We start from the raw sequence: 18,038 nt of genomic DNA on the forward strand, positions 1-18,038 counted from the left end.
ATAGCTTTCCTACCTCCTTAAGAGAGCTTAGTGCACAAAACATTTTTTACTTCTGGTCTCTTTCAGCCTTTCTCTTTCATACCTTTCTCCCACCTTCTTTTTTAGAAGAATAACCACTAGCAACTCCCTTCACCTGTCCCGGGTTCTACATTCCCTTCCTCATCAGAATGAACAGCTTATGGAAACACCCCTCTCCTGCCCCCTGTCATTTCTGAGACCAGTGAATGTCACCTAATCTTTCAAGCTTCAAACTACAGGTCACATCCTCAGGAGGACTTTTAGGCCCTGTTCACTGTGTCTTTCTCCCCTTCCTACTGTCCATCTCAGCCTGACGCTCACTGCACGTTTCATTGCAGCCACCTGTCCAATATTACCTGCCGCACAAGGACATCAGTGACGTCAAGGCGGGTACTGCCACCTGTTATTTTACTTTGTGTCCTCATTAGCACTGGGCATCCCATTCGAGAACTTAGTATTTATTTGGGTGATGGTGAATGAGTAATTGAATAAATGGATGAAGACATGGGTGGATAAAAAGGGGAATTAATAAACCTACTAGGTACCAGTAATATTCTAGATTATGTGGAGGTAGAACATAGCAATGAATGGGATTTGGCCCTTTCCCTTAAGATGTGAAAAATTTAGATCGAGAGATGCACATGTAAATGATTAAAAAACTAAGGGGACTAAAACACGTGCCATTTTATTTATATATTTTTAAATATGTTTTCATTTGATTTTTAGAGAAAGAGGGAGAAACACTGATGTGAGACAGAAACATCAATCACTTGCCTCCTCTACACCCTCCCCAAACCTGGGTATGTGCCCTGATTGGGGTTCAAACTGGCGACCTTTCAGTGCACAGGATGACGCTCAGCCAACTGAGCCACATGCACCAGGGCAAAACGCATGCCATTTTAAAATGTATGAGTTAGGGGCTGCTGGGAGGTGCAAAGGAAAGAGTAAGTACACCTGGGGGGAACAGGCAAGGTATCACCACAGAGGGAATGAATCTGAATTCAATCTCGAAGAAAGAATAGGAGATGGGTAGATATGGGGGCCGGGAAACTATCACCCCGAGCTGTAGAGGCTTGGTCGAAGATGACATCATCAGACCTGTAGCCTCTCTAAGCTTTGTTGGAACAGATTCCTATAAAATGATTTAATCAGGAAAAACCTGGGCATGGAATAGAACATGGATGTTTTTAGCAATTAGGTTAAAGAGTTTAGAACTTAGTCTGTCGGAAAAAGGACCCATAAAATACTTTTTGGGAAATTAATCCGTTTTTTTAAGGACAAGAACTGGCAGTAAAGTAGAGAGTTCCCTATGGAGATTGAGAACACCCAAATGAAATAGGCAGCTATTTAAATAACGATGGCAAGGAATGACGATAAATATAATGCGGCGTCAAAAGAACATATTAATATAAAGTTTATATGCACCATAATACTTGAATGACCATTCTCAATGTAATATGCATTGTAATATACACACCAACTTACACGGAAGATTGATAAGCTTGTAGAGAAAGCAGCAAATTGAATTTACTAAAATTTATATCTAAAAATCCAACTTGAAAGGAGACACATATTCAAACACACATTAAAGCAACTGAGCTCATTATATACCTGTTCATTAGATCAATACTGAGTTTATACCTGTGTCTACAGTTTATACATAGGGAGGTTCTACTGTATCAAAATGTGCCTTTAATACTGTCATAACTTGTTTTGGGAACATTAGCCTGTAAACTAAAATGACATGTTACATTTGTAGCTTGAGGATTTTAGTGACATATATATTGATTTGGAAACATATTTATTTAGCTTTTGATTGTACATGGTTCCTAGGTTATTGATGGGAGGACTAAAGGGGATGTGATTGAAATGGCTGTTTATTTTGAGGTCTTGGTTGTTTTTATATTTGTTGCACCCTGATTTGGCTGCAGCTTGTGTTAACCTTGGTGAATGCATAGCTTTCTCCTGATTTAATTGTAATTGCCTGCAGCTTCAATCTGCTTCTAGTGCTGCGACAGCTTATAAAACAACAATAGCAAACCGGAACCCATCAGCTAGGGAGGGGGAGACCAGGAGGAAATGAAACCTGGGAGATTTTCATCCCACTGAATTTCATGGACCAATTTCATATGTTGAAGCCCTAACTTCCAATATGATGGTATTTGGCCACAACCATCTCTTCCATCCCACATGCTTTTTTTTTTTTTTTTTAAATCCTCACCCAAGGATATTTTTTCCATTGCTTTTCAGAGAGAGTGGAAGGAGAGAGAGAGAAACATCGATGTGAGTGAGACACATCGACTGGCTGCCTCCCGCACGCGCCCCGACCGGGGCCAGGGATGGAGCCTGCAACTGAGGCACATGCCCTTGGCTGGAATCGAACCCGAGGCCCTTCATTCCGCGGGCTGACACTCTAACCACTGAGCAAAACTGGCCAGGACAATCACTGAGCTTCTTTGTCCCCAAACTGATGCCTTTTCTTGATGGCTAAGCTTGTTCCCAGCCTCCTCAGCACTTAGACAGCACCCTCATGGTGACTCTCTGGCCCCGCTGTCCTACTTGCTCATCGCCTGCGCAACCCTCTTCCACCACTTGGGTGGAACGACCACAGCAGTCAGCATACACGGAACTAAGCGAAAGACAAGGGTTACGCTCAGGAAAAATTCAAGGCTTACAATGGCTTATGTTGTTTCAGATGCAAATTTCATATGTCTAAGAAACCTCCTGCGAGCGTGGGTTTTGGGTTTCTTTGTTTGGAAATCACCTGTTCAGTTTATTTACCTGTATAGTAGATTCTCTCAGGGACTTCCTTCCAAAGAATATTTTACTGTGTTTGTTTCAGTGGTGGGTTTTTTGCTGGCTCGTTATGTTTCATTCCCTATGTGGGTACTACATTATTATCTCTTTTGAAATGTTTGGGTTCCAGAGCTGTGGTCATTTGTGTTCTTTCCTAATTTCTGGCAACTTAATGATCTCAAGAAGAAACCAAATCTAGCATCGCCTTGGTCTTAGGATCTCAGCACACTCGCTCCTGCCTCTCTGGAGGTCAGATCTCCAATATCCTCAATCCCACAGACAATATGAGAGCCACAAGGTAATATCTCCTGTCTACACTACTCAACAGTGTTAGTCCTCAGGACCTGCCGCCCTGAAGTGATGAAACAGGAGCTCGCATTGACCACCAGTGTCCACTCCAACTAATCACAGACAAATCGGACATTCTCTTTGTCTCAGCTCTCTGATCTTAAATAATTCTTCACCTGGGTTCATAATAGCTACCTCATCAGCAATTATGAAGGAAAATGAAGCAATGGATGCTAAGTGTTCAGTGGAGTTCCTGGGATATATGAGGCACTGGGCAAGTGAGGGTGGGGATTGTCACCATGGCTATTGCAGCTATAGCAGGTATGCTTTCAGAAAGAAGAGATGCCCATTACAGTGGGGATGAAATGGGAGAATGATACTAGAGATAGGAACATTGATATCAGCAAGCAAAACCACTGCAAAGCAATAGGGCCTGTAATGCAGAAGATTCAGTATTGCTATTATGATTAAACAAAGTCCAAAGTTCCTAAGACAAAGATATACGTGATCACTTAGCACAAGCCAAACCTGCTTTTGCATCCTTAGTACCCACTGAGAAGACTCATTTCGTCCCGGTCTAATTATTGATAAAGTAGGATCTAGGTCATTTAGAAAATACACGTAAACTGATCTCAACTTTAATTAGTTTAAGAAGACAATGATGCATACATATCACTTGGAAAGGTTTGTATTTAAAATCATTAATATTTTAAGATTTAAAATATGCAATTAAATGCAACAATTTAGAAAACTGAGGGGGAAAATTCCCTAAACATTGATGCCCTAAGAGAATGGTACATCTGAAAAAAAAAAGATCTGAAGTTGGCAGCCTGTATTTCTACCTGCTTTGCTTGACTGCTTGGTATGCACGTACCAGGTCACAGGTGGAAGGCACTGAGGACCATTACACAATGCAAATGTTTATAATACATCATAATTAGTGACACACCTGTGGTAAATAACTTTGTGAGGTTGTGCAGCAAAGATGCTGAAAAGGCTCAATGGAGAAAGTAAGAAATAAATCTCTCTCTCTCTCATTTTCTTAGCCTACCATTAGATGGGATCCAATTTATATGTTTCATTATTTGGAACAGCTACTTGTAGGGCTGTGATGGAGAAGCTCGTCTCTAATGTGTCCTCTTTTCTCCAGCCACCTTCCCAGGTCCTCAGCCTCCTCAGGGGCCACAGCTTCTCTTATCACCTCATATTCTATTCCAAGAAATACCTTGTGTTTAGGCTTTGTATTAAAAACAGATAAATTATTTCCTTGACAAGTCAAAAAACTATCATTAACAAGTCAAAAATTACAATGAGTTATTATAGAATCTAAGCCAATAATTTTGGCAGTCTTCCAATATTAAACTGGGATGTAGTTTTTATTACGGAATCACAAATCATTTCATTTGCTTCCTTAGCTGTATGTTTTGTATCCACCTTAGTGATACCCCAGAAACTTGGTCCAGGATTACAAATGTTATAACAGATCTGGGGTTGGCCCCAACCAGGCACTTGGAAAGATTCTCTACAGACCCGTATCACTGAGGTGAAAAAATACCTGCTCTAAAAGCTATTCCCGCTCTATGTGAAGATGAACAGGAAACCACGTACTTGAACAGCAGCACTGTACTCTTCCTTCCACCACCCCACTCATAGCATTTACGTTATTGAAATGTGTTTCAATCTTGTACTAATGGGTACATTGGGAAAGATTCTCTGAATTGGCAGCTGTGTTACAAGAATATTTTTCAAGGACTGTTTTAATTAAAATCCCTAATATCCCCCTGGGGACCACTGGATACTGGAGAAATCGGAACATGAGTGGTGTGCTTCTCAGTGCATGCTTTCGATATTTGTCTCCTTTCCCCCTTCCTTCCTCAATGGACATTGAAAAGGTACATGACCCCTGGGTTGCATGATCCCTGGGCTGGTTAAAGAGCTAGAGCCCAATTCATGGCCCAGCACCCCCGGGTGCACAGGTGCCTACGGTAAGCCTTGTGGGTATCAAAACCATGCTCAATTTTGTCATCTCGTTCTAAGTCTCACTTTCCATGTGCTCTCATTTCTTCACCCACTTATTTAAAGTTTTATTTTCATTTTACCTGTTTATATATAGCAAGAGGCATAAACATTATATAAATATTTTCAATTCATTAAAAAAGAAAAAAACAAATACCTAAGACTTTGCCTTAACCTCTCTCATCTCTTTCCACCAAACAAGCCTGCTGAATGATTAAAGTTGCCCCCCGAGTCATCTCACCTTCCACCCTCGGGAGAAATAACATCAACCACCTAGCGAAGCAGCTGGGTCTCTCAGTTGCGGAAATTCTCAGAAATTGCTGTTCTGAATATCTCAGCCACATCTAATCATCACATTTATTTTTTTCCCCAACTCTTGAAGTTAAAGATTGAAACGGAACTCATGGGTCAAAGGTTCTGACACAGGAATCGGCAGATGCTGTGGCCTAGCGAGGCTGGATGTTGATACAGTTGTGAGAGAGAGAGATCTTTACCTTGTGAACTCAATGAGGAGCAGGCACAGCCTGGGGGTACATCAACAGGGAATTAATGAGCCACAGGATGTAAAGTCTAATAGAGAGCAAAGCATATTAATGAGCTCCAGGCTCATGTTCACCCCCACCAGTTAGCCTGAGAAGACCTACCTGGTGTCCCTGTCTCTGATTCCTCGTCAATGAATCATTTGCACTGCCGCCAGAGGGTCACTCAAGGATTTCCACATTTCAGTTCCGAGTCACCTAGAGAAGTAAACCCAGGCTGTTATTCCTGGCATTAAACGCCATTCATAATAGGCCCAAAGTGACTGTTGTGGTCATCAGACACTTTCTCATAAGCTCTCTAGTCATGTATTTTGCTGCACCATTGTCTAAATAAATCATTCAATTACAAGTTTCTTTCATTTTTTTTTTTCAGGGGGGGTTGTTTGTTTGTTTTCTGTACACGTTGGTCTTTTACCCCCAAATAGCCTTTCTATCATGCTCTGCCTACGCAAATCTCATTCATTCTTCAAATGTAAAATCCTCTCTGAAGCCCACCTATGTATTTATACAACTCACAATTCGACAGTGAAAACTAATAATTCGGCTTGGGAGCCCAGCACTCTCAGAGAGAAAGAAACTAAGCTGAAAGATTTAATGGGGATAGTATCAGTGTTTAGTTCCAAGAATTATTTGGAGAATTTAAAAGGATGCTATATGTTAAGTCCTTAGTACTTGACAAATATTAATTGCTTGGTAAATATTTATGCTAGCTGGTAAATGACAATTTATGGACTCTAAGCATGGGGCCTCTGACTCGAAGGATAATTTTGTACAAGTGAGCATACCTGTGCTGGGGAACTACGACCCTCCACTACTACAAACTCTGTCTCCAGGTTGATTTATTTCCTCTCTTGGTCTCTTAGAGACTCACTCCTAACAAATGAGCACGATGGAGCTCTTTTGTACTATGCTTCAGAGGCGACTGTGAGAACCATCCAAATCTGAAGATGGAGATACAGATGGCCACAGAGTAAGGTAGAGTTAAGTAGTGGGAAGCTTACAGTGCCTACCAAGCCATGGGAATGGCTAGCACAAGATGGAATCTATCAGATTCATTTGGAGTTTTGACTTTGCCATATGGGCTCAGACAAAACCGAAATGCAAAACAGAATTCTAAATCATTCGAAGCTGCGAATGGAAACTGCCAAGTTTTACAGTCTCGACTATGAGAGGGTGAGACCATGGGAGGGACGAGAGGTGCCCTGCAGGAAGAAAGTGATCTCGGTCTCTTTAACTCACACTTACTAAACACCTATTAGGTGCTAAAATGATGGTGAAAACAAAAAACAAACACAGAAGAAAGCTTGCTGGGAAGGGTAAAGGGGATAGTAAAGGGTAAAGGGAGTCAAATACATGGTGACAGAAGATCTGACTATGGGTGGTGGGCATACGGTATTGTATCATAGAAGCATACACTTGAAATCTATGTCATTTTATTAATCAATGTCACCCCAGTAAATTTAATTTTTAAAAATGAGAGTGTGAATGTGGCTCCCCTAATTCTATCATTCACTAGTTGTGATATCCTGGGGAAATTTTAGTTCGAGCACAACTAGTATGTCTTCTTTGAGTCCAGTGCCTTGGTGGATGTGGTGATCTGAAAATTAAGTATCCTAATGATAGCTGAGTTTTGGGAGGTCCCAGGTGGCCTTGTCGTTAGCCTTCCACGCAATCTTTTAAAAGCATAGCATATATATACATATGTTCCTATGTACTTCCCTTGCAAAACAAAAATATGAGCTGATACCAGGTTTTACATATTGGCACATAACACACTTTATTTTTTATTATCAATATCATAGACTTTAAAGTTTTCAGTAAATGTAGATTGTATCTCATCTAAATATATGACACACATACATAATTTATAATGTACAGATCTGACAATTTATTTTATAGGTTATTAAAAATTTTAATGTAATAAACAACCATGACAATATTCTTTTTAAAAGCATTCTTCAACAGGGACAGATAAATGTGTCTATCTGCATAGTTTATCCATTTATTACTTAAACATTTAACACAATTTTACTTTAAAGAAAGAGTTTTAGATTTATGCAGAAAAAAAGTTTCCAGACTATTAAGAGAAGGTTCCCACAGAACCAGCACATGGTCTCCCCTATGGCTAATATCTCACATCCAGGCAACACCTATAAACCAGTATTGGTAAGTAGTAAGTCACTGGTCATATTCTCATCAGAGATCCTCAGTTTTGTATGTGTGTGTCTTTTTTCTGTGTTTTTTAAAAAGCAGCTTTAGATTTTGAGATAATTATAGACTCACGGGCATTTCTACAAAATAATAGAAAAATCCTGCACATCATTTGCCAGCTTCACTCAACAGTAGTATCTTGGAAACCTACAGAGAACACTATCACAACCAGGGTACTGACACTGAGAGTCAAGACACAGAGCACTTCCATCTCCACAAGGACCCCTCCTGTCCTTCTTTTAACAACACAAATACTTTTCTCTTACTCCCTTCCCCTTGTTACCACTGGCAACCAAAATTTGTTCTCTGTTGCTATAATTCTGTCATTTCGAGAATGCGATATAACAGAATCATATAGTAGATAACCTTTGGGATTGGATTATTTTTAAAACTCAGAATAACCCTCTGGAAATTTACCCAGATTATTACATATTATCTATAGTTTATCCCATTTTTGTTGTGGTGATTGCCAAGTAGCATATCATGGCAGAAATGTGCTGCATTTTATTCATCCATTAAAGGGTATCTGTCTGGGCTGTTTACAATTTGGGGATAGTATGAATAAAGCTACTACAGATTCATGGACAGATTTTCCAAGAACATAACTTCTTATCTCCCTGGGATAAATGTCCGAGAGTGCAACTGCTGGGGTGTATGCTTAGTTTTGTAAGGAGCTTCAGGACTGTTTTCCAGAACGAGCCTCCGGTTCTCATCAGCAGTGCAGTGCTGATCCAGATTCACTGCAGCCTGACCAGCATTTGCTGTTATGTTTCCAATTTACGGCATTCTGATAGGAGCGCAGGGATATCTCACTGCGGTGTTACCGTGCGGGTCCCCAACAGCTGACGAGTCTGAAATGTTTTCAGTGTGCTTATTTGCCATCTGTATATCCTCTTTGGTGAACTGTCTCTTCATGACTTTTGCTCTTTCGGTAACTGGGCTGTTTGGCACTGTTGAGTTTTGAGATTTCTTTGTATATTCTAGATTCTAGTCTTTTGTTGGTTATGTGGTTTACAAATATTTTCTCACATTTTTGTGCTTCTGTTTTCATCTGTTTAACAACTTTTTTTCAGAAAAAGCATGAAGGTTTATGGAGTCCAAAATACCAACTTTTCCTTTTATGGATTGTGATTTTGGTGTCCAGTCAAAGAACTCTTTGCCTAGGTTGATATCTCAAAATTGCATCTCTTTTTCTTTAAAGTTTTGTATTTTTACATTTTTACCGCAATGATAGCTGTTATTATTTTTATTGCTAATAGGTACAATAACAGATTTTGTTCAATTAAAAGCCATATGATCTTAAATTTCATATATTTTTTAGATTTATCATTCTATTACAGTTTATATTCAATATGATTTTGTATTGTTTCAGGTATGCAGCCTAGTGGTTAGATAATCATACACTTTACAAACTTCATATATATACTTTTATCAATAAAGGTTTAATTTAATGTACTTTATTTTTTTAATTTTATTAATTGGGGTGACATTGGTTAGTAAGATTATATAGGTTTCAAGTGTACAACTCTAAAGTACACCATCTGTATGCTGTATTGTGTTCACCACCCAAAGTGAAGTCTCCTTCCAGAACCATTTATCCCCCGTTTACCCTCTTCTACCTCCCCCCACACCCCTCCCCTCTGGTAACCGCCATCCTGTTGTCCGGGTCTGTGAGTTTTTGTGGTAGGGCGGGGTCTCAGGGAGTCAGCGGGGTAAGGCCAGCAGAGTTTATCAGGTTCAAACAGACCAAGATTTGGCCCTGTGGAGGGAAGGCCCTGCACCAGGTGGGCAGGGGAGAGAAAAACAGCGCCTGTCCTACAGCCATACCACTGTCTGCCCCAGACTCTGCCAGGCACCCCAGCTTAGCAGGGCAGGGCCCCCAGGAGTTAGGAAGGTGGGACTAGTGGATCTCCCATGAGGTCCCACAGAAAAGTGGGGAAACTGGTCCCCACCCCAAAGCCAAACAACTCAGTCACTGATATCACTGGAGTCTCTTCCCAGCTCTGGTGCTCTGGGCTGGGGAGCCCGGCATGGGATCGAGACCCCACACGCCTCAGGGGGAACCTCTGCAGCTGAGATATCCCTCCAGAATCTCAGATGCTGCCCGTGGGAGCAGGGTCAGCCCTTTTCACATCTCCAGCCTTCCTACCAGTTTCAATATGGCTTCTGTAAATTCTTGATTTTAAGACTTCTGTTCAGCTAGCCTTCAGTTAGTTATTCAGGTTGATTGTTCTGTGTTTTAGTTGTAATTTCAGTTTGGTCCTGGGAGGAGGTGAGTATACCTTCCACCTACTCCACCGCCACCTTGGATGGCTTCATATATTTTTTAAACCTAGCAAAATGCTACTATATACCACAAGACTGCCCTTGGTTTAGGATAGAAATTAAGAGAACTTATATTGGTAACCTGGAGTCAGAATTGGAGAGAGGGATTGCTATCAGAATGATAGAAAAAAAAAATCTTAATTATAATTACACATTTTAGAGTCCACCAAAAATTCCAGTCTGCAGATCAGAATGAAGCAAGACAGCTCATGCATTAGTCTTATGATAAATGAATTCACCCTCAGAGGATTCCACTACAGTATTGAAAGTGCATTATATTATGGCAAAAGGGAAGTGTCAAAACTAGTTCCTGGATTTGAGGAGAAAATGTGCCACATCATATGTCTTGATCAGCCTGTCTTTTCATTGAATCTTTGAAATATTGAGTACTCTTGAGCTCCTGTAAATGCATTGCTCTCCAAGGGTTCTAAGGACATAATCTTGACAATTTGTGAAATCTCAGGTTCTGCCCTTTAATGTTGAGAAGTCTTAATACACTGATCCAGTTCAATCTACCAGGTAGAAAAGCCAATAGTGAAAAGCACAGACCTTAGGAAGGACCTTGGGGCAGGCTACAGGCTGCCAAGCACTAGTCTGCCCCCGACGCCAGAGCTGGAGTAATGCAGGGTTGTCCCCACTTTTTTCTCTCTTAGGGTTAAAACTGTGAGTGGCAGTTTTTACTAGATCGTATTATGCAATCTCAATTACTTCGAGTGGTTGTGAACACAATTAACAGTTTGCTTCCCCGGAAGTAAACAGAGCACCCCTTTATTTACTGCAGCCATCTTTTGGGAATTCTAGGTCGCAGGACTCAACCCTTCTCTAAGGAATGAGAACAGAATAACTCCTACTAAATTCTCATCATATAGTACTCTGAAAAAATAAGGCGATTTCCAAAAAAATTTTCTACCGGGACGCATTTATTGGGTATCTGCTCTGTGCTTTTCTACCCACTACCCCTTTCATCTTCATAACTTCTCTTTGAAGGGAGATTTGCTGAGGTTTTGAGACACGCTAAACCAGGATTTTCATTCAGGTCTCTTCTGTATTTACATCCTAGGTGTTTTCTACTATAAACCCACTATCTTCCTGGGCTGTTGTTCTTCCTTAGTTTTAAGTTCTGGCCCAAATGTCCCATCAGTCAAATTGATGCTTTTGAAGAGGTTTTGAAAGAAGCACAGTGCATCCCTGTGGCCAGGATGGTAAACAGCAGGAGTCAAACTTTCAGATTTCAAGGAAAAGAGAAAATTTAGCAGCATGTAATAGTGTTAGCCTTAAGAACACTTGAAATGTGTTGTCTGTAAACTAAGATCTTAGAAACTAAGAACACTTTCCTTTTTAGAGGTTGAGTTTTTTATTAACTTTCTGATTCTTCGTTCGGGTGTGTATATATGTGCATTCTGCAGTGTTAGTTTTTGGGGTTTTTTTGTTCTGTTTTGGTTTTAGCATTTCCTATAGGACAAAACATAATACAAGACCTTTTATGTGCAAAATCTCATTTAATCCTCACAATGACCCTAGGAGATCAGAGCTATTAGTTACCACCACTCATTCTATAATTGAGGCAACAGAATTTCAGGCATGCCATGAAACATGACTGGTAAGGTATGGAGTCAGGGCTCCAGCCCAGAATGTTGGACACCAAGCCTGGATAATTAATTACTCTCTGCATTCACATAATCAATTTTCTGTCTTTCTACTTAATGGGAAAGATGGAGACAACATGGGTATTTGTAATTCTAATAAATTTAATCAATAGTTTGCTCACATATTTGATGAAATTGATTACTGATGACATCTCCTGAGCCTCAGTTCTTATGTAGATGCTGACTAGCTTAACCCAAGGCAAAGGTACACCCCCTAGAGCCCTTCAAAACATCTCAAAGGACATTCTGAACTCATCCTTGCCTTGTTTCCCTTTACTCATCTATATTAGTTTCAGACCAGACTCTCAGAAGATTCTTCTACCCTTCAGTAGAATACAACCTTGGAATCAATGGAATTTAGTAATGCAGGAGTTCCAAACAAGTCACCCCAAGGGGTGCTTCTTGTGGTATGTGGGTTGTTTTGAGCTAAAGGCAACCGACAACCAAGACCCTGCAAGAGAAACTTCTGCACACAAAACTCCCCCAACACACATACCCCTGAACTTCCTAGGAGTATTTGAATTAGGGACATTGCCCCAAATAAGGTATTATCAGAGAAACCCTTTTGACCTACCTATAGGGCAGGGCCAACTTCTAATTACTGAGCATCTTCTCTTCTCACCCTCCTGCAATGACCTTCCTCCTCTCGGAACCTCCATGATGGCCCTTAGCTTAGAATGTCATATATATCGCACTTCCCTTCCCCTTGTTGAACCTCTCATGTATGCGGGCTCCCATACATCTGTATGTGATTAAATTTGGCCATTTTCTCTTGCTAATCTGTCAAATGTCTATCTGTGTACTAGACCAGCCTAAAGAACCTTGAGGGAAGAGGCAAGTTTCTTCTGTGGGATTACGTGGTACAGTTTATCCAAATTGGTGAGTAGGTATAGAAGAATTTTATGACAATGCTATTTTATTTTGAAGATATCCTCTAAGTATGCAACTGTCTCTTCTTCATAAACCAAGCAAGGGTGTTTCTTTAAGAACAGAATAAAAGGGGATACAAGACAAATGTTACAGAATTGGGGTGGAAAGAATGGTTTAAAGACCAAAAATCTGGACTATCTGACCAATACTTCAGATAAAATTGAGGTGAGTAGACGAAACTAGGGGATACAGAAACCAAGAATCATAGACTACAGAAATGTTTAAGCCGTAAAAAAGCTACATAGGCATTTGCTTTAAGACCCTCACATGATCCGAGAAACCCAGAGTGCTCAAGTGCATGGTCTGACGATGCACAGCCCATAAACAGTAAAACTGTCCCCATTCTCTAGGCCACCAGTTCTGTCGTTATGGAACCTCTCCAGTTCTCCCACCTGCCAATTTCACTGCCGTGTAAGTGCTAAAAAATCAAATAACAAATTAATAGCTGTGCTAATTCAGCCAGATACAAAATACTGCTTGGTATTTTTTTCTTGCCTTTATTGCCTTATTTTTGCCCCCATTTGTTATTCTCTGTGTCCAGTTTTCATTTTATGTTCTGATTTCCCTTGTCTCTTCCTCTGGTTGTCTTCCCAGATACCCCTTCTACTTAGTTAAAAGCTTCTGCTTATTTTTTACTTTTTCCGGTCACCATTTATCACCTCTATGCCCTTTTCCACCTCCACCCCCCTGGCCCCAGTCACCACACTGTTGTCCATATAAATAAATGTAAGAGTTTTGACTGAATACAACTATTTCATTCAAAAAGACAGCATAGCAACCCCTTTCGATAATCAACAGTATTAAGAAATCAGTTGATTCTGCCACATTTAGTGCAGGCTATGGATCAGGTACTGTGCAATATGCTTTACAAGTGTTTTTTGGGGGGTTTTTTTGTGTGTGTGTTTTAAATAATCACATTCCTGTAGATAATAAAAACGAAGGTCAGAGAAGTTAATCATTATATGACCTTGAGCTACTCACTTTAAGTGGTGGCTTCAGAATTCAAGTCCCCGTCTTAATACACCAAGAAATGCATCCTGTTGTGATGCAAAGAGTGTCTTATGATTTTCCATTTAAAATGCTTCTGCAAGCTGTTTCTTTCCAAGACTCTGCAGGTTATGAATTTATAAATAGATAAGGGAAACCATGACAGTAGATGAGGCTATCTCCATTTGACCATTTCTATCTTATTAGAATTTTAAACACATTAATTACTAATTAGACAAATCTACATGGTAATCACAGAGATTTAATTTACCCAATATCATTTATTGGAGGGAAAGATTCCTCACTTGGAAATGATAATTAACTCATCAGAAATGTTTTAGGGTTGCAAGAAAAAATTAAAAGGCAGTCCTCAGGAGTTATGCTAAAAGAAAAGTATCTGAGATCTCACAGTTACTGAATATATTGATGCCAGGCAAATAGCCTTCATCAGGCATTACGTGTGTAGCTCCATAACAGAATTCTTAGTAAAGAGATCACAATACTGGAAATATTTTATCACCTTCATATAAGTTTAATGGTCTGCTAATGTTGGTTTTCTCGTGCCTAATCAGAATTACAAATTGATTTTCAAAGGTATTTGTATTCTTTTGTTCTTGTTTTCACTGTCTTTTCTGGGAGAGATAGACTACGTGCTTCTACAGAAAGTGTTTTTATCTGTCTCCCTGTCTCTACAGCATTCAAATACCACAGACAGACACAGGGTAATAAATTTCATGGCCAATGTTATAAAGCAAAGAAATGGTAGTTGTTGTTGTTTTCAATGTTTATTGAGAGCTTATGTATCAGGACTTTATACATTAATATTAACAAGAGTACTGAGTCTATCAGGAAAGATACAGTTTCCATTTCCATCAGTCTTTACAAAGTCACTCTGAAGTACTAATAAGCAAACTGGGTTTGCAAGGGGTCTCAATCTGACTGGGTGACGTGGGGAAGGCTCAAATATTAACCAGAAACTTTTACTTGAAAAAAATTTTACGTCACCTTTAAAAATAATTTTTTTAAATATAGAGAATGAATAAAAAAATTTATTTTAAATTAAAAAATCCCTAGGTATAAGAACTACAAAAACTGATCTTGCATTTTTATTCAAGATGCTTCTACTCCAAGCTGTAGTGGTAGGGTCGCCTATGCCTTTTTAACACTACAGAACTCCAACCAGAAACACTGAGGTTCCCCAGCAATGACGTTCAAAGAGTTCTTTAAATAGTGGCTCTTTCATTATAAATTTTGCATGTAAACACTTTGCATGTTCTGATTTAATGAGGCCATTCAATGCTTAATACCACTAAAACTTTCTCCCCTCAGGACTCATTTGATTGCTCAGAGATATCTTTGATTCATTTGCATTTACTAATTCAGGGAACCACGAGGATATTTTCTGAGCCCATAGTAAATTCCTGATAGTAAGCCCTGGGGATACAGCAATAAACAAGACAAATGTAGCTCTTGCCTTCACTGAGCTTGTAATCCACTGGCTAAAACAGGTTTGTAAGGAAGTAATTGCAAGAACAGTGAATTTAACAAACAAGTTCAAAGCACGATGCAAACAGAAATTATTCTATACAGTACAAAATGAGCATATTTCAAAGCTTTCATGTAACGTTTTTAATGAATGACAAAACCAGAAACTGGTTCAATGGAGAAGTTAATTTATAGAAATTTCTACTCTCTATCAAACAAAATTTATTTCATTACTATGAACAGGAATAATTTGCATTGCCCTGGATAAGAAGCATTTATAGTTCTATCTATGAGTTTTCTTCCATTCTACATAGTTGTAAAATAGCCTAGTCTATCAAAGACAATTAAAGACACCCCGTGGAACTGAGTACTCCCAGCGTTCACCAGATAATGCCCAGCACTCCTCGGAAAACACACCCAGGGATCCTTTTCTGTGTGTTTATTTCTTTTAAATTTATACTTATGCTCATTTATATAGCATGGGAAAAAGTGTATATCATGCATTTAACATTTCTTGATAATATGGAGCATGTGTAGCCATTAAAATAATGTGTATTATAGTTTATTCAACCATACTCCTAGTTAGATTTCTAGACTGATTAAAAATTTTCACTATTAAAACACTACTGTGACAATATCCTTATATGTACATATTTGTTTACATATATCTGTAAACCTATTTATTGATAATAACTAAAACAAAAGGATTGTAGATTTTTAAGTAATTTGACTCATAATTGTCAATTGCATCTTTTCTTCTTTCTTTCCTCACTTTTAGCAATATTAATTGAAGTAGATTTTTATTTAAAAAAAAAAAAAAAGCCCTCATCTCAGAGGGAAGGCAGGGGTGGGGAGAGGGTGGGGAGAGATCAATCAAAGAGCTTATATGCTTGTATGCATAGTCATGGACACAGACATTGGTAGGGGGAAGGCCTGGGGGTGGGGTGGATGCGGGGTGGAGGGGATCAATGGGGGGAAAAAGAGAACATCTGTAATTCTTTCAACAATAAAAATAAATTTAAAAAAAAAAATAAGTTCTCTTCTTTCTATTAAAAACAAAGGAAGGTTTCTGAGCTTATAGAACGCCTCATGTCCCGTTATGATTAGGGCCATCAAGGGACATGCCCTTTGGGAGAACATCTCTTCCCCTTACCTCTGTTGGCGGGTTGAAAGACAAATCATGGAGAATGTGAATGTTAATAATTCAGGAGAATCCAGAAGGGAGAAAATATGCTGTTTAATTTAAAATGAAAGGAGTGGGTGCATAACCACCAGATACATTTCACCAGCAACAGGAAGGTCATTTAAATCATTCATACCGTAGACGAAGGAAGGCAGACCATTTTCTTATACCCTCTTGAATGGTGTTTTATGACCTCAATCACTTGAGAACTAGCTCTGGGAAGCATCCAGCAAAAAGGTAAGATAAGAAGTAGTTCATCTTTAGAACACAATTTTAAAAAGTATTTTCAGACAGCCAAACAAATCAATACATGGCACATGCAATGCATGATTGTGGCTTCTTTTATGGGGACATTGATATGAGAATGTTTTAAAACATCATTTAATATGTGAAATCTCTTTAATTAAAGTCAGTAGGTAACATACATGTTCTATTTAGTTATCAATTAAATTAATGGACTCTACAAATATACATTTTCCATGTATAAATGGTTAAATAGATGGTTAAAGCTGATACTGAATTTTTAATTTATCTTGGCCCAGCCATACTATCTTCATGTTTTCATCCCTTCTCAGTCATATGGACTCACTGACTTGGATGTCAGCAGTACATTTAATTTGGGGGGGGGGGGGGGGCATTAATACCTCCTATCTGTAGCTAAGAATGATTTGACAAGACTTAAAATATTTAAAAAGGGAGTTTCACCAAATAAGAGGCAGATAATTGTCTTGGAAGCAGGGATACAGAATTTCTTGCATTAATTATGAAGTATTATTAAATATAGTTTTGTACTTCTTAGAAACCAACATCAAAAGGAAAAACTGTTGAATTATATGAGTTTCATCTTCTAACAGAGAACAGTATTATCTGATATGTATGTATTTTTGCTAATAGTGAAGTCTATTTACCAACCATTATTTAAGAAATATTAGAGCCCAGCTGGCATGGCTCAGCAGTTGAGCATCAACTTAGGATCGAGGAGATCATGGTTCAATTCCCAGTCAGGGCACATGCCCAGGTTTCGGGTTCAGTCCCCAGCAGGGGGCATGCAGGAGGCAGCTGATCAATGACTCTCTCTCATCATTGATGTTTCTCTCTCTCTCCCCCTCTCCCTTCCTCTCACTGAAATCGATAAAAATATATTTTTTAAAAATTTTAATGAAATATTAGATAGTACTATGGTTTAAATATTTGTGTCCTCCAAAATTCGTATGTTGAAATCTTAACCCCCAGAGTTGATGGTATTAGGAGGTAGGGTCTTGGGGAGCTAATTATATCATGAGGGCAGAGTTCTCATGAATGGATTAGTACCTTATGCATGAAACCCTACAGAGGTCCCAAACACCCCCCCACCCCCCCACCCCCCGCCACCATGGAAGGAAACCTTAGGAAGACGCAGCTATGAAGCAGCTATGAACCAGAAAGAGGGTCTTCATCAGAACACGACCATGTCGGCACCCTGATCTTGGACCTCTTTGTCCAGAATGATGACAAAACTTCCCAGTTTACGATATTTTGTTATAGCAGCCTGGACTAAAATATGTGGGCTTCTTAGAATTTTCTATGTACACTATCAAGTTGTCTGAGGATTAAGACAGTGTTGCTTCTCTCCCT

General features: G+C 39.3%; 1 long non-coding RNA gene across 1 annotated transcript in view; it reads right to left on the minus strand.

Annotated features, from left to right (window-relative positions):
* The window catches only part of LOC107537139 (uncharacterized), a 351,250-nt gene that overhangs the window by 126,172 nt on the left and 207,040 nt on the right, over positions 1–18,038 (minus strand). Inside the window, exon 2 of the long non-coding RNA XR_001603207.2 lies at positions 5,763–5,855. This is a non-coding gene — a long non-coding RNA (uncharacterized LOC107537139). The remainder of the gene's footprint in view (positions 1–5,762; positions 5,856–18,038) is intronic.

This window comes from Miniopterus natalensis, chromosome 18 (genome assembly GCF_054644295.1).
Source record: "Miniopterus natalensis isolate mMinNat1 chromosome 18, mMinNat1.hap1, whole genome shotgun sequence".
Lineage (NCBI taxonomy): Eukaryota > Metazoa > Chordata > Mammalia > Chiroptera > Miniopteridae > Miniopterus > Miniopterus natalensis.